The following is an 18633-nucleotide window of genomic DNA, read 5'->3' on the forward strand; positions in this document are numbered from 1 at the left end:
AAATATACGCAAGTCAGGCAAAGGAAAAAAGAAACTGAAACCACTTCCAGTCTCTCTCTCCAAATTCCACCCGCTCATTGTCTCTGGCACCACTTCACAGTAACCCCAAAAGACATTCACCTGCTCCCACAGCACCAAGAAACAAACAGTGAAACAGGAACAAAGCAGCTCCCTCCCACCTAGGATGACCAATGTCATCCCCTGATAGCGCATCACGAAGGGAAAACCTTACCATTAAAACAGAAGAAAAACAAACACACATGCACACACACACAGCTCTCCTGCTCCGTGCTATTAGTATCCTCCTCATCTTCTATATGCATTTAGTATCAGGAGATTTACATTCAGGCCAAAAGCTCATGCTGGCAGGAGAGGAAAGTACTTTGGAGAAGAGAGGGGAAGGCAAAAAAAAAGCCTTCATTTTCTTGGCTTGTGATCAGCAGGCTGGATGTGTTCTGTGGAACTAGGCCAAAGTGTTAGTTATTATATTCAAGAGAACATCTGAATCCCAGCTCAAGGGAGCCGAGTTTGCGGCTCTCATTTATGCTGTATATCAATTGAATATCAAACCACATTTTCCGCCTTCTGAATAATAAAGCTTAATAGTTTGGGACTCCCATATGGTCTATTGTTAAAATATTTCCAAACACTGGCTGCTGTTTTATTTCTGAAGGAAAGATTCCTCTTTCCTCTTCAAGCTTCACTTGTTCAAAAGATGCTTGTAGCAAAAGCTAGATATATTAATCTTCCAGATATTTCCTGAGTTCTAAGAAAAGCCGAAAAGTGAAAGTATAAGGAAAAACAAATACATTTTGAAATTGGCTTTTTTTTAACGTCACATGCAAATGTTTGTTCCAAGCAGAAGCAGCTGGTGCCACCAGGCTCTGCTGCTCAGAACAGGGGGTGCAGGAGCTTTCAGAAGCCATGAGCTGCTCTAACAAAGGAGGACCACACAGGCTCAAGCCATTCACAAAAGGACCCAGGCCGATTATTTGACTATTACTTACAAGGAAGCTTGGCCAGTAACGTAGGCAATAAATACTGGAGAAACCTGTTCTGTGCATAACCCGGGTTTGTCTTTTCAGAAGTCCTGCTCTCTAATTAGCTACTCATTCCTGGAGGGCATTGCTGATGGATGGAGTGTATCAATTTGGTATCTTTAAAAAGTTAAGAAACTCGTTAAGTAATAAAAGCATCAGCATAATAAACACTCTGCAGTGTGTTGGAACAGTCACTAGTGCCCCTTCCCACTCACACCAGAAAAGAGTGTTCTTGTTCCTTCTGCTTTGCAGACTTAGTGGCAGAGAGATTCTCTGCTTGCAAGGGCTGCAGTGCCCTGCTCAGCACCCAGGTGAGAACTGAGACAAGCTCAAAGGAGGACCAGAAGGTCCTGCATTCACCAGCTGCTCGATCAGCACAGAAGGACTCAATTGCTCAGTGAGCAGAAGCAAAACCACACAGCACTGGTTGTGCGCTGGTGTGAACCTCCAGCTCCACCTCATGCAGCTCTTGCCGTCCCTGTGGAGTGCTCCAAGCTCACTCTGACAGGAGCTCTCAGTGCAGCACCAGCTCACATGTCTGCTGGTCACTCAGCAAAGCAGAAGGTGCTGAGCTAGGCACAGCCAACAGCACAAAATACAGCACACAGCACAAAAATGCACCAGTTCCTACAGCTCAGGGAGCTAAGCAGAAACTTCTGCTCTCCTTACTCCTCTGTTCTAGCCCTCATCGCTGCTTCTCATTCCAGTCTCCTACTTCCCTCCTTCTGCCTGTGTGTTCCCCTCCCCTCCATCACCTATCTGCTCCACCATCACCTGCTCAGCTCCACTGTACAGGTCTTCAGAGGCAGCTGTCATAACCCCAAAACTGGTTGCTCATACTCATCAGCTGTCTCCTCTCCAGAAAGGAGGAAATTCCAGTACTTCAACATCTGTTCCCATCCCAATTTGGGGAGAAAAACGGGGATTGGAGACTCTCTGCAAAGTTCAAAAGTTCAGAAAAAAACCACCAACCAACCCCAACACCCATTACCCAACACCAGTGCATACTGTGCCATCTGAAATGGAATATTTTCACATCACTGAAACCAAGATTGGTTCATTTTGGTTTGGTGACCTGACCTGGTAAATTTTGTTCTGAGTCAGTATACTCTCGAACTGTGTTGTTCCCACAGCCTTGCACTGCCTCAGAAAACTGCACCCTTGCAGCCTTACAACCCTGCTCTCTCTTCTGGGTCAGACTCCCTGGCTGGGAGGCAGTTCCTATAGCACGCACTGAAGGTGTTCCATGGCACAGCACAGTCTCCAGGAGAGCTGTAACACCATATGGGAAGACCAAGGCCCTTGGAGTCCAGCAGAAGAGGATGGGTACATCAAACAACAGCTCTCTGAGCAGCTGAGGACTGCCTGGAATCCAGCACAATGTTCTGAACCAGTTCTGGGTGAAGCCAAATAAAGAAAAGCAAAGAAGTATTCCCATACAGTTAGTATAGACAGGTCAATGTAATATTTCTGGTATAAAGCTAGTCATTAACTTTACAGGTGATCAGAAATCTGTAATTGGGCTTTGCTGTGGGGGGGGAGGGGGAATCTTCAATTTTAAAGAAATACAATTTTTCCCTGAAAAAGCCTCTTCAAAGAAAAACTTGCATCAGTCTCCTACTGACCACAGCAGCACTCTTACAAACGGTCACAGAAATAACACAGTGAACAAAGCTCACTCTTACAGAAATTTCCCCTAACAGGAAACTTAAAATACAGCAACATCAGCACCCCTCTGCTTCCTGGTGTGACCCAGGGACTGTAGGATTGAGTTCATCAGCTTAGGATAACATCTAGTGTAGGGAGAGCCTGACAAGTATTGAACTTGTATTCTGTAACATAGGTCTGAACGGTCCATCCCTTGCTGCTTCTAGCTGAGGCATGGACATGGTTTTTATGGTAGCTGGGTAGAAACAAATGCTGGTGGAGCTGCTGCAGGCACCGAGCTCTGCCCAAACTGTTCAGGATGCCACCAACTGGTGCTTAACAAGCAGCTCTTACTCAAGTGTAGAGGACTCAGTGCGAGGATTAGTGTGTATTCACTGAACAGTATTTTAGTAGTTTTCCTGTAGACTCTGTGTTCTTATCCCTAGGTCTGTGTATCTGAGAGAAGGTAGAGTGCATGTATGGGTTTGATTTACTTTAGAAAAAAAAGAAAAAGGAGAGACACTTAGCCTGTAGTTCCAGTGCTGGAAACTGCAATAAACCTCTCTTTTTAAACCCCATAACCTTGTGACTGTTTTATAGTTATAAGGAATCATAACCAGAGAGAGATTTAGCCTAACAGTGATCTGCCCTCAAAGACATTAATCTGTCACATCTAATAGAAGGAGAATAAGGAGACAAACCTTTCTTTTAAGTGATTCAAACAGATGGTGTATGGCTTTGGTGGGAACTTACTGTAAGTTGCCCCGTAACAAGGGTAAATTTGGCAGTGCTGCACACCCAAAGACACTATTTACAAGTCAGTGTGAAAAGTATCTCTGCACGATTTCCTTGTGTTTTAAACCCTGGATTCTCTGTGATCGTATCTCACCACTTTTGTGGTTGACGCATCCAACCAGCTTTCCACCCACTTTCTCACCCCCTTTATGCCAGTGAGATTGAGTCTTCCTTTTGTTTGCAACTTTCTTCTCCTCTCAAAGTAATTCCTTACTTCCAAGGGATCAGCAAAAGCTAATCAAGTGCATTGTGCCAACATGTTAAAGCACAGTTTTATATCAATATTTCAAACATAACTTTATTTGTCTGGACTTCTAAAAGCATCTTCCTTACCCCATAAAGCACATAAAAGTCTTCAGGTTAGTTTCTCTTTCCTTTCCTTCTCTATGCCTTATATGGGAAATAAAAAGGTTTATTTTCTCTCCTTCCCCAAACCTTATTGCCCAACTTCTCTTTTCTCATTTTATCATGCAAGTTCTCTCCCTCCTTCTCTTATCCATCATGTTTCTGCAGACTCACTTAAGAAGCATTTCTGGATCACTTTGCTCTGGGTTCCTTCCTCTCCTCCAGAGGAGCAACAAATGGCTCCTGGGACACTTCACTCCGTTTCCTCTCCTGGAAGGAAGCCAAAGCTTACTTAACTCTTTTCCTCAGGTCTGCCACTCAGCCCACTGAGCCCCTTTTCCACCCACACTGAACAACCCATAAGGTTTCCAAACTTGTCTGCAGAGCTTAATCCTAAATTCACCTTGTTGTCCTATAAGAGACAAGACATGAAACAAATACCAATGCTTAAGAGTTCTCATGATCTCTCAAAGCAGGTGAAGACCTTTATTGTCAGATTCCTAGCATGCAACAAGGCTGATGGGGAGCACTGAAAGATACTGGGCAGCAAGAGACCAAATTCACATGCAGGGGCAGTCCAGGAGGGTAACAATGAGGAGCAGCAAACTTCTGCACTGGTTTTCCAGACCAGTTGGGGAAGATTGGTGTTAGAAGACCTAAGGGTAATCACCAGATTACCCTTCAATACACTCATAGGCAGCAAATGTCACTTTGCATGGTAAAGCATGCCAGCCAGGGAGCATGCTTTATATTTCATGTTAATGAGTATTAGGAACGCAACTTCCTTCCTCTCCCTTTTTTTGATATAATTAAGCAGTAGAATGAGCATTTTGCTTTAGTCTACAACAGCAACAGACCACAATGCTGCAGAATAACAGGAAAGGGAGAGAATGAAGAAAAAAACACCCCAACCAGGTGGTAGACACTTACTGCTCTGGCCACTGCACAAAATGAAGGCTTGAGTGCACATTTTTGCCCGATTGCATAGCTGTCTCTGCTCCCCATCTAATCTGCTTAGAAAACTGGTTTTGAAGGATATGGTTCAGACATACCACTCTTGTTGAGGGGGGGGGAGAGATTGTGTGTGATGAGGGGGAAAAAAAGTGCTGCAGCTGCAAAAGATAAAATAGAGACAACTAATTTTCTCAGAGGTTGCAACACAACCTCTCCCCCTCCTCCACAAGCAGTCACTGCACTGGCAGGATAAGCTGGAGGTTCTCCAGCGTAAGCAAGAAGGCACAATAAGGTGTGCAGGCCCTTCTCCACCCCGATACCCACAGCCCTTGGGGGTACCACAGAGAGCAGAGGCTGACAGCCCAGCCGCTCAAAGGGAGGTGGTGACATTCCTCCGCCTGCTCATTTCAATTGCATTACCATTTTCAGAGGGGGACGTGAGAAACACACAGAGCTAGATGTTATGCTGAGACAACGAAGAGCACAAGGGAGTTGCAGACTCCTGTTATGCCAATTGGTGGCTGGGTTCTGAACTCTCATTGTGTGATCCGATTTCTCCTGTCATCCAAGCCATTTTTGCAAACTCCAAGCATACATCCATTTAAGCCATGTGTCCTGATATCTAAACAGCTGAAGGGGACAGGAGGGGTAGGGAGAGAGGGGAACCACTGGATTTCTGGTGACAGTGTCTAAACTACACATTTGCACAAGGAAGTCTCACTTCAGATAGTCACTTAGCAGAACAACTACAGCTGCTGACAGGCAAGAGGTACAGTTTCAAGTGACCATCAGACATAAAATAGGCCAAATAAATTACTGCAGTCTAAAGGGAGTGGGTGGGTGTGCTCGCACAAATGTGACCGAGATAACAAATGGATTACCAATGGGTGACCCAATGGCAAAGATTAGCAGACCCAGTTCTCATTTCAGTTACACCGTACCAATGACATTACCTAAGACGTAGCAGAAGCGAAACTGAAATCAGAGTCCAACCCAGGATGTCAGGGAGGCAGCTGCTTTAGTATTTTAATAATGCCTAGAATTTCAACCCAGTTTGCTTTGTTTCAGGAGTCTAAGCTGTCTTTGGTAGAAGGGCTAGCAGCCTTTGCCAGCTGCCATGTGATCTGCAAGGATGTTTCCTAATGGAGTTGGGTTATTTTGTGAGGTGGGAAGTGTTTGTGATGAAGGCAGACAGCACAGGTATACTGTCACTTTTTGTCCCTTTCCTCAAAGGTTATCTTTTATTTCTTGTGCCCTGCCCACATATACACTTTCCCTCTTCCCTGTGCTCTCCTACACATAGCCCCATCTGTTCTCTGGAAGTACCAAGAATGCCAGTCATGGTCTTTGTGGGGTCTTTGAGGAGACCCCACTTACTTTAGTAAGTGGGTCAGATAGTGCTTACTCTCTGACTGAAGTAAAATACAAGGGTTTTTTAAATATGTACATAAATAATTTGTAAGCCTTCCAACTATTAATTGCTGATGGAAATTAAACATCTGCTAACAATAAACTCCCCATACAAATGAGAAGATAGTTTCAGTCTGACTAAAATGCTTTCCCCTCCTAACTGCTAAGAAAACCATTTTCTTGTCTTCTACAATGGCAATTTCATTAGTTCTGCAATTATCAGAATATTTCAGTCCTTTCTCTTTTGTGACAGAAAGGAAAAGCTCCATTCCCACTCCAGCTCTGCAAAACCAACTGAGAAACTGTCAATTACAAGTAGCCATGAAAAGTTCCTGGGGCAGAAACTATGTGGGTTGCAGAGTCTACCTGCACTCCTTCTCTCCCCATATCATCCACAGTCCCCTAGAAGTCTTCCATATTTACAAGTATTATACTACAAGGCTATATATGACTGTGGCAACTAGGTGCTGCAAGTGCAAAGAGGAGCTGAAATGCTGATAATGCGAGAATGCTTAGAATAGCTGATGGCAGGGGGAGAGAAGGGGGCCACCAGCTGAATTCGCATCACACAAGGAAATAAGGCACTTGGGTAAAAGCCCCCATATGGCAGCTAGGGAACATGGAGCGAAAAGGGCTTTCACTGCTTGGAGAACTGCAGATCTCCTCCAGCTGCTCATCTCACTCTGTGTAACTTAGTGCAGAAACATAAAGAAGAATTCCAAAAGCCCACAGTATTTTATTATACAGGAAAAGCAACTAGTCCTTTGCATGAGTATGTTTTCTGCATTCAAGAATCTCAAAGCACTTAGCTGCAGCACTTGCCTTCTATCAACTTAAGGGATGAAAGGCCAGGTCTAGCTCCCTCAAGGTCAAATAGCAAGTTCAGCAGCAAAAGATGACTAGGACTCAGTTACATCCAAATCCCATTCAACTATTTTACCCATTAGATTGGAGAGACATTAAACACCCTCACAGCATCAAGAATGACTAATGCTCTCCAGTTCAGCCTGTGACAGAGAACTGGGAACTTGCACATCTCCTTCCTCTGCCTCCCACTCCTCTATTACCATTCCCATATCTTTCCAAACCCCACATGATGAGATTTTCCTAATCAGCAGTTAAATAGTTAATGCTTACATTACAGCAGATGGAACAGGAGTTGCTGCAGGGAAGGTATGCAGAGAGAAGGAGAAAAGAGAGAAAGGAGGAAAAGCAGGCAGAGAAACCTAAAGGAAAGGAGTTTTCCCACTAAAAGGAGTGATTAGTTGACTAGACAACATAACCCTTAAGACTTTGTCTAGACTAGGATAAAATGCTATATTTTTGAAGGTGTTTTAGAGGCATAGTGTAGGTGAGGCTCACAGCTTCTGAGCATGTGGTAGCCAAGGTAAAGACTAATTAGAACATGTTCACTAACACATCTTAATGCTCCACTTTTAAATCCTTGCCTAAGAACTCAAGGCTATGCAAAGCAAAGGTCTGATGCTGTCCTAATGATTATAAAAGCAAAGCTGTGACACACTGCAAAGAAATCAGAGTGTCGAGGAATCGCTCGGGTCTCACCTCCAGCATTTTTCATACGCTCATTGAATGCTTCTGAACATTTGCATCTTAAAATATTCACCAGCCGCTTACTGAACAACCTGCTATGACATTTTTCCTCTAAAAATCTAATCAAAGCTCCAAATGCCAATAGGCAAAGAGACCACAGGCTAACAGCCTACACTCTTGTGAAACTTCTCCTTTTGCTCCAGTATTTGCTCAGGCAAACTTGGAAAGGAGGGGGTAAAGGGAAAAGAAGAAAGGACTAAGAAAAGTGTGCCAAGGGCCTTAACAACACCATCATTTCAATAATCTATTACCAGATTTGTAATTAAAATCTGAGTCCCACCTCACCAGGGCAGCCAGATACATCCACAGAGAACTTACTCAGAGGCTTCTTACAATAAATACCAAGAGAATTACGAATGCTGTAGCTTCTTCTTAACCCTTCCAGCAATATTTCAGGAACTGCCTGTCAGTTTGAAAGACTGATCGTTTTTCTCTCAACTTGTTGCAGGCTCTAGGTGTGCCCCTAACCAAATAGGCTTACCACTTAAAAGCTTAATTGCACCTGTGGCTTAAACCTTATCCCAGACAGCACTGGGGAGCATTTGGATTTGGGCGTTTCAGGTGTGGGACTGGGGCCTGTGCACACAAACAGAGCTAGGCAAGTCAGAATAGGAGCCCCTAGTAAAAGAAGACTCTATGTATGCCAGGGAGCAGGGGATGGGAAGGAAAGAAATGCTTTTTTTTCCCCATTTTGATCACATTTAACTCTATTTACATTTCCACAGCTGGGTTTGAGTAATGTTCACCTCCTTGTTTGTGACTGAGGGCAGGTTTCACAGTCTCAGATTTCTTTTCCACAACAAAAAGATCAAAGTTTGAGCCACTTGTGCAACTTAGGTGTTTACAGCGAACGGTGCTAATCGAACGGCAAGCCCTCCCTCCCGTTATCAGTCTCACACTGAGCCAAGCTCCTTCATTCCATATGCACCAGGAAGGACTGAGAGAAGAGAGCTCACGTCTGGCATGGATTATAACCCACCATCCCTTTTGCCTGCTCTTACACAGGAACTAAAATACAGCCTGCTAGGGGAGGGCTTAACACATTCAAGTAAAGGCTTGTTCAGGGTCTTTTCTGCAGGGCTGATGAGCTGTTTCCAGGCTGTATTTTTAAAGAGGTTTTCTAAAAAGCAAGTAAGTGCTGTGTGAAGAACCACAGTGAAAGAGAAGGTGCCCTTCACTCACCTTCTCAAGACTGCCTAGGCTCACAGTGCATCTCACTGCCAAAGGAAACCTGTGCTCCCTTTTCAACAATTACTGGTGAAGGAAAGATAAAAGAAATACAGCATAGTAAGAGTCCATGCAGGCAAGCTTCCACATTCCTGATTTCATTCTGTCTCATGCAAGGACATACAAACTTTCTGGGTCTGTTTTGTAAGCTATGAAATGGAGCTAAATTTTAGGGGTTTGTGAATTGCTTTAATTAATAATTGCCAAGCACACATCTTCAGATGGAAGGTATCATATAAATATTAATGAGCTGACTACTGTCTCTTAGGAATTGTAAGCACCATGGATGGATCAAAGAGGACATGTAGCTCTAAGAGACGGAGTGGTGGGAGTTGGCTCTGTGTTTAACTATAGTTTAAAGTAGATCCTCAAGACCGTTGTGGATATTCCCTATCAAGTTACAGCAGCTTTCAATTAAAATTACATTTTATCCTTAGGCAAAATTCCACAGTGTACCTTTTAATATTAGCAGAGCACATTTTCACTCATGTAGATATTTCTTCTACATACATGCATTACTAGAGCTTTGTAAACAGGGGTCAAACCAACTGGGAAATAGGGATTTTACCTTCATTTTCATCTAAACAAATCCCCCTTACCTAGTTACATTGCCGAAAAACTTCCTGCTCTGCTGGCGATGCCGTGACAAGAAGCAGGATGAGGACGTGGCAGCTGTTTGCTTCACAGTGTTCATAGATCAGTCTGGCAACACTTCAGACATGGAGCTGTCCTTGGAATGAATATGGCAGAAAGTGCCACATGGCAAAGATGCTGCTTCTGCTCTCCTGAGCAGTCACCTCCCGAGCACGAGCAGCACAAAACACAGCTGAGGCTCGGGAGAGCTCTGAGCCCCCGCCTGGGCTCTGGGTGGGTGCCGGGCAGCATTGCAGCATGGAGCCGGCTGCCCTGCTGGGCAGGCACGCTGGGGAGCAGGCTTGCAGCCTCCTCTGGAATGCGGGATGGCCTCAGGCCTCTGGAGTGTTTTCCAAGGAGGTGCTTACATTTGTTTCTCTAAGGGTCCAGTAAAACTGTGTTTTTTTGTTGTTGGGGGTGGTAGCGGGAATGAGGAAGAGCTGCTTTGTTGTTTCTTGAAAAACCCAAAACATCAGAAGACAAAAGGGAGCAGGGACCAAAGGTCTTGCTTTGCCTGAGGAAAATTCAGTCTCATCAGCTGCCTTCTTACCTCTCTCAAGCTGTAAGACCCCGTGGCCAGCTGACCACTTCTCAGGGGACAGGGCTTTCTAGATGCTTTGTGAGCCTGACACGTGGCCAGCCAGGCCATTTTCAGTGACTTGCTTCCTTCATATGGGCTGCACTTCATTTCCTCAACAGTCACACTGATGGCCCTCCATCCTGCTCACCTCAGGCATGTCTCCATAAGCTTGGCTCTCTGCAGTTGCTGCTAAGGCAGTGCTGGAGCTGCCTCTGGTTTTGTCTACACTGGGGCAACTGGGGCTGATTGCTTAGTGCTGGCAGCAAGAACAAAACTCAAATGGCACAGGCACACTCAGGGTGGTTGTAATTGTGTGCCTGAGCTGCACAGAGGGAGTACAGCAAAGAGATGGCATTAAGAATCCTTAACACTTCTTTGGCAAAAATCTGGAGATGCTCAGGACAGACAGCATCTTGACAGCTAGGAAAAGAAAGGCCCCAGAAATTAATCTCCTCCTGGGGTGCCAGTGAAAGATGGAATGTTCACAACATGAGTTGTGGCCAAAACAATGGTCTAATTAACTTGGATCTGCTTGCTGTGTTCAATGCTAAAAGATGAGACAGAAAACATAACTGTGTTTTGATAATAAAATAAATGTGGCCACAGTGCCAACAATTTTTAGGCAAGGAACCATGAACCCAAACCAGAGGGATGGGAGGTGACTTTCTTCCCCCAGCCACATCAGGGAATTTTACCCCTTTCTATGAATAATGTTTTTATAGCAAACCCAGGCACCAGTCCTAGCAAATACCTCTCTGTAAACTGTAGCCCAAACGAATCACTTTGGAAAAGGTCATACCACCTCCTGTTCCCAGAATTAAGTTAATTAGCACTTGTCCCTCTCTGTATAAGGTCAGAGATCCTCCCACAAAGGAGGTACACAACCAGATTGTTAAAAGATGTACATATGCCGTCTTAAGCAAACAGGCTTCTTTGTAGTATCACTAAGATTCCCTCTGGCCATCGCTGTAGAAGAACTCTCAATTGGAAGGGAAGCAGATCGGGAGATTAGTGTAACCAGTGCTTTGCCAGGTACCAGGAGCACAGCACAGGTCAATAGGCATGCTGGTGGTTTCGTATTAGCTAGCAGTCTCTCTCCATCTGGGTGACTTTTATCAGGTTCAGCATCAGCTTGTCATGCAGAATGAAATATCTGACCTATGGAAATGTTTTCTTACTGAATTTGAAAGATTTGCAGTGCTTTTTCCCCTCTTGACACACTTTATTTCCTCTTGTTCCACCCAGGCATTTGTGTTATATATATTGAAGTACTTCTCCTCATTGTGACCAGCTACATGTGCTGGGAGAAAGTAAATCCAGGTAAGACCTGCTATCAGTTATATCTTGGTGCAACTGAATGAAGTTTGATCAGCACTGAAGTTCAACGTGCTGGTCTGTATTTTTTGTCCACAAAAAATGTTACACAGTTTATTTACTAAAAGAAGGAAAAAACAGCCAAGCCCATGAAGTTCTTGGGCACAGAATCATTGTCACAGGTTGCTTGCCAGAGTACTTACATAAAGCAGTAGTTTAAAAACAGAAACCAAACCCAAGTGTTTAATTACAGATATGTCCATCCTCATCTAACGCTTAGCATAAGCTATGTAGGATGCTAAACCCTACTTCTTAATCTAGAAGCCTTTCTGAGGGACAGCCTTGACTTCTTGTGCTGAGCACTGCCTCAAACCTGCTGAGAAAGAAAGGTTTACACAAAAGAGGACAGGCCCTGGTTGCCCAGACAGGACACTGCTTTGCAGGACCATAGAAAAGGGTCCTGAGTCTGTTTGTGTCAACTCCCTAAACCACAAACCACAGCTAGCCCTCCCTCTGAAGCACATGCTTGCTGCTCCTTGCAAGGCTGGAGCAAGATATTTTGGCATCCAGATCGCCACGTTTGGGGGCCCACCCATCCCTTTTGGTCTCTTTCCATTCCTTATCACAGACCTGCAGACCCTCTCCCTGGGCAGCAGCAGAAACTGGGGCATATTTGCCTCGACGTTTGGCACCCTTCTGTTTCAACATCACCCTGTGCTTCTGACCCAGAGAGCAGCTTACCCACCCAGCTGGATTCTCTGATAGCGAGAGTGAGGTGATATGTAGAGAATCACATGTAAGCAATGTGAAACTGGCAACTGTGGCATTTGAAACAGAATGGGAATTCAGGATGCACTTGGCATTTCAGCTTTAAACTTCAAAATAAACACGGCAAAAGTGACCTGTAGCAAAGGAACAGCTTATGGGCAGCTCAGACTTGTCCTAGGGCTTTCAAGCCAGTCATTTCCCATAAATACTCATAATTTTAAACAAAGGGGGAGAGGAGACAAAACAAACTGAGTCAACCGCTTACTGCCTTTCTGATTCAGAGTCCTCAGCAGATGTAAGACAGAAATTATTCTATGAAAAAGGTCCTTTTTATGTATCTGGGACAGCCCCCAAAATTTTTACCAGAGGGGAAGAAGAGGACAAGAACTAAACTGCGAACTTGTCCGCACCCTAGCAGGAATTCACCCATTTTTCACCTCCCACAGGTATCATTAGCATGCTACTGAGAGCAGAAAAAAAAAGCAGCTGAGATCAAACACAAGCTAGTAACAAAGCTCTTCCTCTTGTCATCCTGCAGTGGGCCTGAATTTCTGGCTGCAGCTAGTCTTTTCCTGAAAGGCTGGGTTAGTTCAGAGTCCCTTTTAAAAGAAGTGCCACACTATGAACGTGCTACAGCTGCGACACAGAAAGTGCAGAAGGCAGGAAGTCTGACGTTCACACCAACCTCAGCCCCTTCACTCACACCTCTTTTCAAATAGCTTTAGCACATGGAGTCCACATTTTCACATTCTCAGAACTAGCTGTATCTATCACTCTGCAAGTTTAAGAGAATTTCAGAAATGGTACAAGTCTCCCTTTTCACATTCAAAAACTCACTCCACTGACAGAAACTTTGCAATTGTTTTTATAAACTCTTCTCCTGATTCTTGTCTCACTCCCATTTAAAACAATATATATAATTAAAAGAAAACTAGAATACAGATTGAAACACCATACCAACTGGTGTCACAGTCCAAAAATGTCCGGATTTTCAAACTTAAGTCCACCCCTGTGGCCCCCTGTGTAAAAGGGGCCACACACATGTAGGTGTCAATCAGGCTCGGTGGCAAAACGAAGGGACCCAGGCTGAGATTTCAGAATGGCACAGACTTTCCTGGACAGAAAGAAAGTGCCAGTCCTCACCCATCTGGAATGATTTCTGCATTTTTCATTGCAGGCTTTTGGAATTTGACCTCAAGAAGCCAGGTGCTTGATTTTTGCATCTCCTGCTTTGCTGTTTTTGATGACAGAAACAGGAAGAGAGGGAAATAAAGAAAAAATGTATTATTTACAAGGCTACACCATAATTATACCTAATGTTACCATTGTGACTGTTTTTGCAGGCAACTCAAAAGGTCTTTTCTGTGCCCAGAAATTCTGTAGCTGATCTGGTACATTTTTTTTCCATTCATTTAAAGAAAAATTACTCCATTCTCCTCATCACCAGCCTTAAAATAATACTCAAAATATTTGTGGGAAATGGCAGACAAATGGGTAGTAAAGCCTGGAGATTGCCTGGCAGCAGAAAGCCACAGGCAGAAATTAGCTGTGGCAAGTAACTAAGTGAGGGCAACAAAACCCAGCATTGTCCAGCATTTGGACACACTGCAGAAGACTGATGATTGAGTGGAGAGAGCCAGCCTCCCATGATCCTGCAAGGTCTCAAGTACTATTTTGAATTAGGTAAACTGATATATCCTGTACCTGTACCAAACCACACAGCAATACATGGTCTCTGTGTTTACAAAGTCTGCTGGCAGCTGTCCTGGAAGTAGCATCTATCTTGGAGAAGATCTTGTATTTTCTCTTGGTCTCTGGAAAAGGATCCCAAACAAGTGGCAGGGACACAGAGTTTTGGAAACCTTTGCATGTTTATCTTTACTGATAAGCCTGCAATCTTTGCTGCAAGTACATCAGCATGTGTATGCAGCAAAACCTTACTCCAGTCCATGCCTTCCTTGGAATAGGCTTCATCATAACTGGGCAATGCATTTAACTCCTTAGTGGCCAATTTAAAGAGGCCTTGGTGTAGAAGACTTCCTTTTGCTGCACAAAGATGCATCATGTTTTCATATACCTTTGAAAAACAAGCAAGTACACCAGCCCTGCTTTGAGACAGCAGCAGTGCAGATTATATACCTACACAGACACTGTCAGGGGAATTTCCCCTAAGAGAGTTCCATCTCCCCAAAGAGCCTCTGGTTCTGTGCTGATCAGCAGTATTGTCTGTTTGAAATAAAGGCATGCAGCAATCTAAGTCATGGGCTGAACATACGAAAATTCATTAAGAGGACTTGTTGAAATTATTCTGTCTGATTAATTGGAGACTGTCAGGAGGAGCTTTATGGATACGTAGAACTGGAGGATCAACCTTCATTCCAAGACATCCGATCCTTTTCTAGTAGCTTAACTAAACCTGTTCATGCAGCTTTGTTAATACTTGAATTGTCAGTTCACACACAAACATGCATGCCAAGGGCAAATATCCAGAAAGGCACTAGGGATCTCCCAAAGCTGACATGCCAAGGGCTTGGACAGCCTGAAATTACAAACAAGTGGCTTTTTCTTGACAGCAGGTTCCATTTATTTCCTCCCACTTGCTCTTTCCTCATCTCCTTCCTACACCCCTGAGTCAACCTTCACCAGGCGAGTTTCAGTTAAACATGTGCTTTGCCAGAGGTGATTTTAAATTATGTTTTTCAAAGTTTATTTATAATACGCACAGTGCATGATGCTTTAAGGGCTTCCGGAGACTTCAGCATGTCAGGCATGACTGCCAGGTGGAAGCAACCCTAATTCATCAGCTGACACATAGAAAAACACCTCCCTGTGTACTCCAATCTCAGAGTTGGAGTGAAATAAGCTAATTTTTTCTCTGTTATCTCCTACCTAATATTCATAATTTCCATGATCAACCTACTGGAAATTCTAATTGCAAAATTTTGGAGGAAGCCAGCTGATCCCCCCAGCTGATCTTGTAGCAAAACCAGCAGCCCATGAGACAATGCAATGGTCCTACCAACAATTTCCCACTAGGGCAAGAGCTGGGAAACAATGAACTGAACTGGGTGAAACTAGAGTCAAAATTCACATGGTCCAGCAATCCTTGCATCTGGCAGGCAGCAAGTTTCATTAAGCCATGTCTGTCCTAAATGGGTATACTTGGCCAGTTTCTACTTTCATAATAGAAGTGTAACATGACCACAAGATCATTTCCAAGCAGAAAAGCACATATTTCCAGGAGTGAATCTCTGAGCTCAAGTTCCAGCCCTAAAAGATGGTTTGACTTTCCCATCTATATGCATACAAGTGAAGTTTTACTGCACAAACCTTTGCAGATCCCACATTCTGCTTCCTGCTCTGTATCTGGCCTGGGCAGTAAACATCACTGGATGGGCCTTTCAAATGAAAGGTATGTTCATGGCTGGTTTTCAGATGGGTTTAACATTCCCTGTTCTGAAATGATGCAAGCTGCTGAAATACTGTTTCCTAAGCTGCAGAGCAAATAAAACCCGAGCAAGTTACTCAGACTAATGGCTCAGAAACCTCAATACTAGGAGGTGGCACAGAGGCGTTCTGAGAGGAGAAGAAAAGGATGTGGTAGACAATTTGCTAATGGCCAGAAACTCTCTCTGTAAAAGCTAGCTGCATGCCAGAATGCCTCAGGACAGGGCTGAGTCCACTGCTCCTTCCACAACAGCAGCTCTTTCTAAATAAAGAGGTCTTTACACGCAGGACTTGGGAAACTTAATTCAGATTAACTAAAGTTGTGAATTTAAAGTAATTTAGCTAAACCACATTATATCTCTGTACAGACACATTCATTCAGTATTCAAAGGAACTTTAATTTGGTTTATCTTTTACCGAATTAAGAGCATTTTCATTCTAAGAATGCCCATACAGGGATTAGTGGGTTGAACAAAGGATGAAGTTACATGCCGGGCTGGAGTCGAATGTGATATAGGAAGTCTCCTCACTTCTATGCTAAAGAACATCCATTTTCCACCCCACACCCCACCTCCCCTTAAAAATAAGATAAATAAAATTATAAAATCTTATTTTTTTAAGAATTATCCATGCCTACAAATCTCAAGCTGCATTAAAAAATCTACCTCTGGCTCTGCATTTGCCTTTTGTTTCAATCTGCCAGAACATATGTATTGTTTAAGAATCAGAAGGGAAAAGGACACTGATATAGAAAATGGGAAAAGACAACAGCTCCAAAGAAACAGTCATGGCATTATTTCACACACAGAAAAGACAGACACTAGATCCCAGCCACATCTGTGTCATAGTCTGCTTATGGACCTGGATCTAGATTTGGTCTCCACCATTTCCATGAGCTACTGATCTGACCACCTAACAGAGAGAATAGATTTCAAGGTTTAGAAGTGAGATTGTAGAGCCGTTTTAAGTGACTAGTTATGTTTACAGCTTACCTATGCAGTACAGACCTCTTACAGCTTCTCCTCAAGGGCTATACAACACCATAACTCATCTAGCTGCACAGACACATCATTTTTTCATCAGAAGGGCTCAGCAAAAAATATTTCACAGAGGAGAAATGGCAACTAATGGGACATTCCTAACTGCTGTTTAGGAAGAGACTTAACCTCTCCTCTCTGCTTCAGTTTATCTATGATTGCTGGGAGAATCTGTGCCAAATCAAAACCACAGACCACCAAAGCCCAGCTAGCACAAGAGAGACTGACAACTGCTTAAAGTGAGAGGGGTCTGGTAGCTGTGGTTCCTAAACAGAACCCAGAAGATCTCCACACACACACCCCTCCAGATACATGCTGCTCTCCATGCCACCCCTTTGTGAGTAGGAGAGGAAGGGAAAAAGACTACAGAATTTTTCTTATTAAGTAAACAACACTCTGTCCCCAATGCAGTCTTCCACAAGAAGGGAAACCAACTTCACAAGCAAGTCAAGATTGTCAGACAGGAGACGGATGAAAGCATTGCCTCAGAATGTAAGGAAATCCCAGGCTGGCTGGTTGGGAAAGAATTAGCAATACGTAATTCAAAAAAAGCTCTCTCCCCTTCCTCATCCCTGAGGTGAACACAGGTCCTGCATAATACTGACTTCTACATCAGCACCAGAGAATGAGACAATCGCTTTAGGTCTTTCTCATTTATAGTCTGCCTCTCTCCCTCTTGCTTTCAGTTGCTGGAGGCTATTCCACACCAGTTACCAGCAGTGTTCCTATGCAGCAGGACATGCTGTTCATATGTGCAACTTGCGATGAAAGATTTAGCCAAGTGGAGAACACCAGGAGGGAGGGAACTAGATAGTAGTTGTTATCTTGCCTCGCAATAGATGTTCACTGGTCCCTTACTGATGACCCTGATTGAGGACCAGTGGAGCCAGCCCTCCTGCTCTTGTGTGCAGAAGGAACAGGGAAGAGCTCACATCACACTTTACTGAACAGAGTAAATCCAGTCATTTGGTAATACCAGCAGGAACACAGTCTGTCAGGATCTTCTCCAGGCAGAGCTACTAAAAGACCAGGAACATCTCATATATTCATCAGGCCTAAACCACAGGGAAGACATGAGATACAGCATGAAGCCATGTACAGCACAGACTTCTGTACAGGTAGAGATAGAAGGGACTAAGAGTAGAGGACAGAGGTATGCAAAATGCAGCCCTACAGAAAAAGCACACAGGCAAACACAGTTTATACCTTTAGCACAAGACACAGGGGCTGCTCTTACAACAGGCAAAACTAGCAAATAAAATAAGCAGGGAATGTGAATGACAGCTGCCCAGAGTGACTGATTGTCTACAGGCAAACATATCAGCAACACACGATGGTGCAGTATCACATCTTGTTATCCCTGTCCTGCAAAAGATCAAGACTGGGGACCACTCTAATACAGTGCACAGTGGTGGAGTTCCTTGGTCCCCAGTTCAGGAGGCAAAGAGTCAGCAAGAATAGTTTAAATTCAAATATGTTGTATATGATAGAGAATACCCAGCTACACAGAACACTTATGTGAAGGCCAGAAACTCTTGCCTTAGGGCATAAACCAACCACTAACTTCCTCCATGGGCAAGTTACTCCGTAGCTGTTTGTTTTAGTTCTTGTACCTTTCCCTCAAGCATCTGGTGTTTGCCTCTCTTGGAGAAAGGATGCCAGACTAGACAGACAGATCATGGCTTCTTTCTGGTATGGCAATTACTGCATTCCACCCTGGAAGGGGGAGAGCACACTGGGGAAAGCAAGGAATGTTAGATGGCAAGTTCCAATAACACACGGCCCCATTAAATAGCCTTCCCTCTCCATATGGCCCTGCACAATC

At 44.0% G+C, this 18633-nt stretch overlaps 1 protein-coding gene across 2 annotated transcripts in view; it reads right to left on the reverse strand.

The window, feature by feature from the left end:
• HIC2 (HIC ZBTB transcriptional repressor 2) overlaps window positions 1–18633 on the reverse strand; it is a 74104-nt gene that overhangs the window by 35172 nt on the left and 20299 nt on the right. Inside the window, exon 1 of one of the 2 annotated variants that reach the window (XM_031047905.2) lies at window positions 9629–9783. The exons of the other annotated variant lie outside the window; for it this stretch is intronic. The gene's annotated coding sequence lies outside the window, so the exon portion shown is untranslated. Of the gene's footprint in view, window positions 1–9628; window positions 9784–18633 lie in introns of those variants that run through there. 2 annotated transcript variants of the gene reach the window in all.

The sequence above is a fragment of the Melopsittacus undulatus genome, chromosome 12, assembly GCF_012275295.1.
Source record: "Melopsittacus undulatus isolate bMelUnd1 chromosome 12, bMelUnd1.mat.Z, whole genome shotgun sequence".
In the NCBI taxonomy this organism is placed as follows: Eukaryota; Metazoa; Chordata; class Aves; order Psittaciformes; family Psittaculidae; genus Melopsittacus; species Melopsittacus undulatus.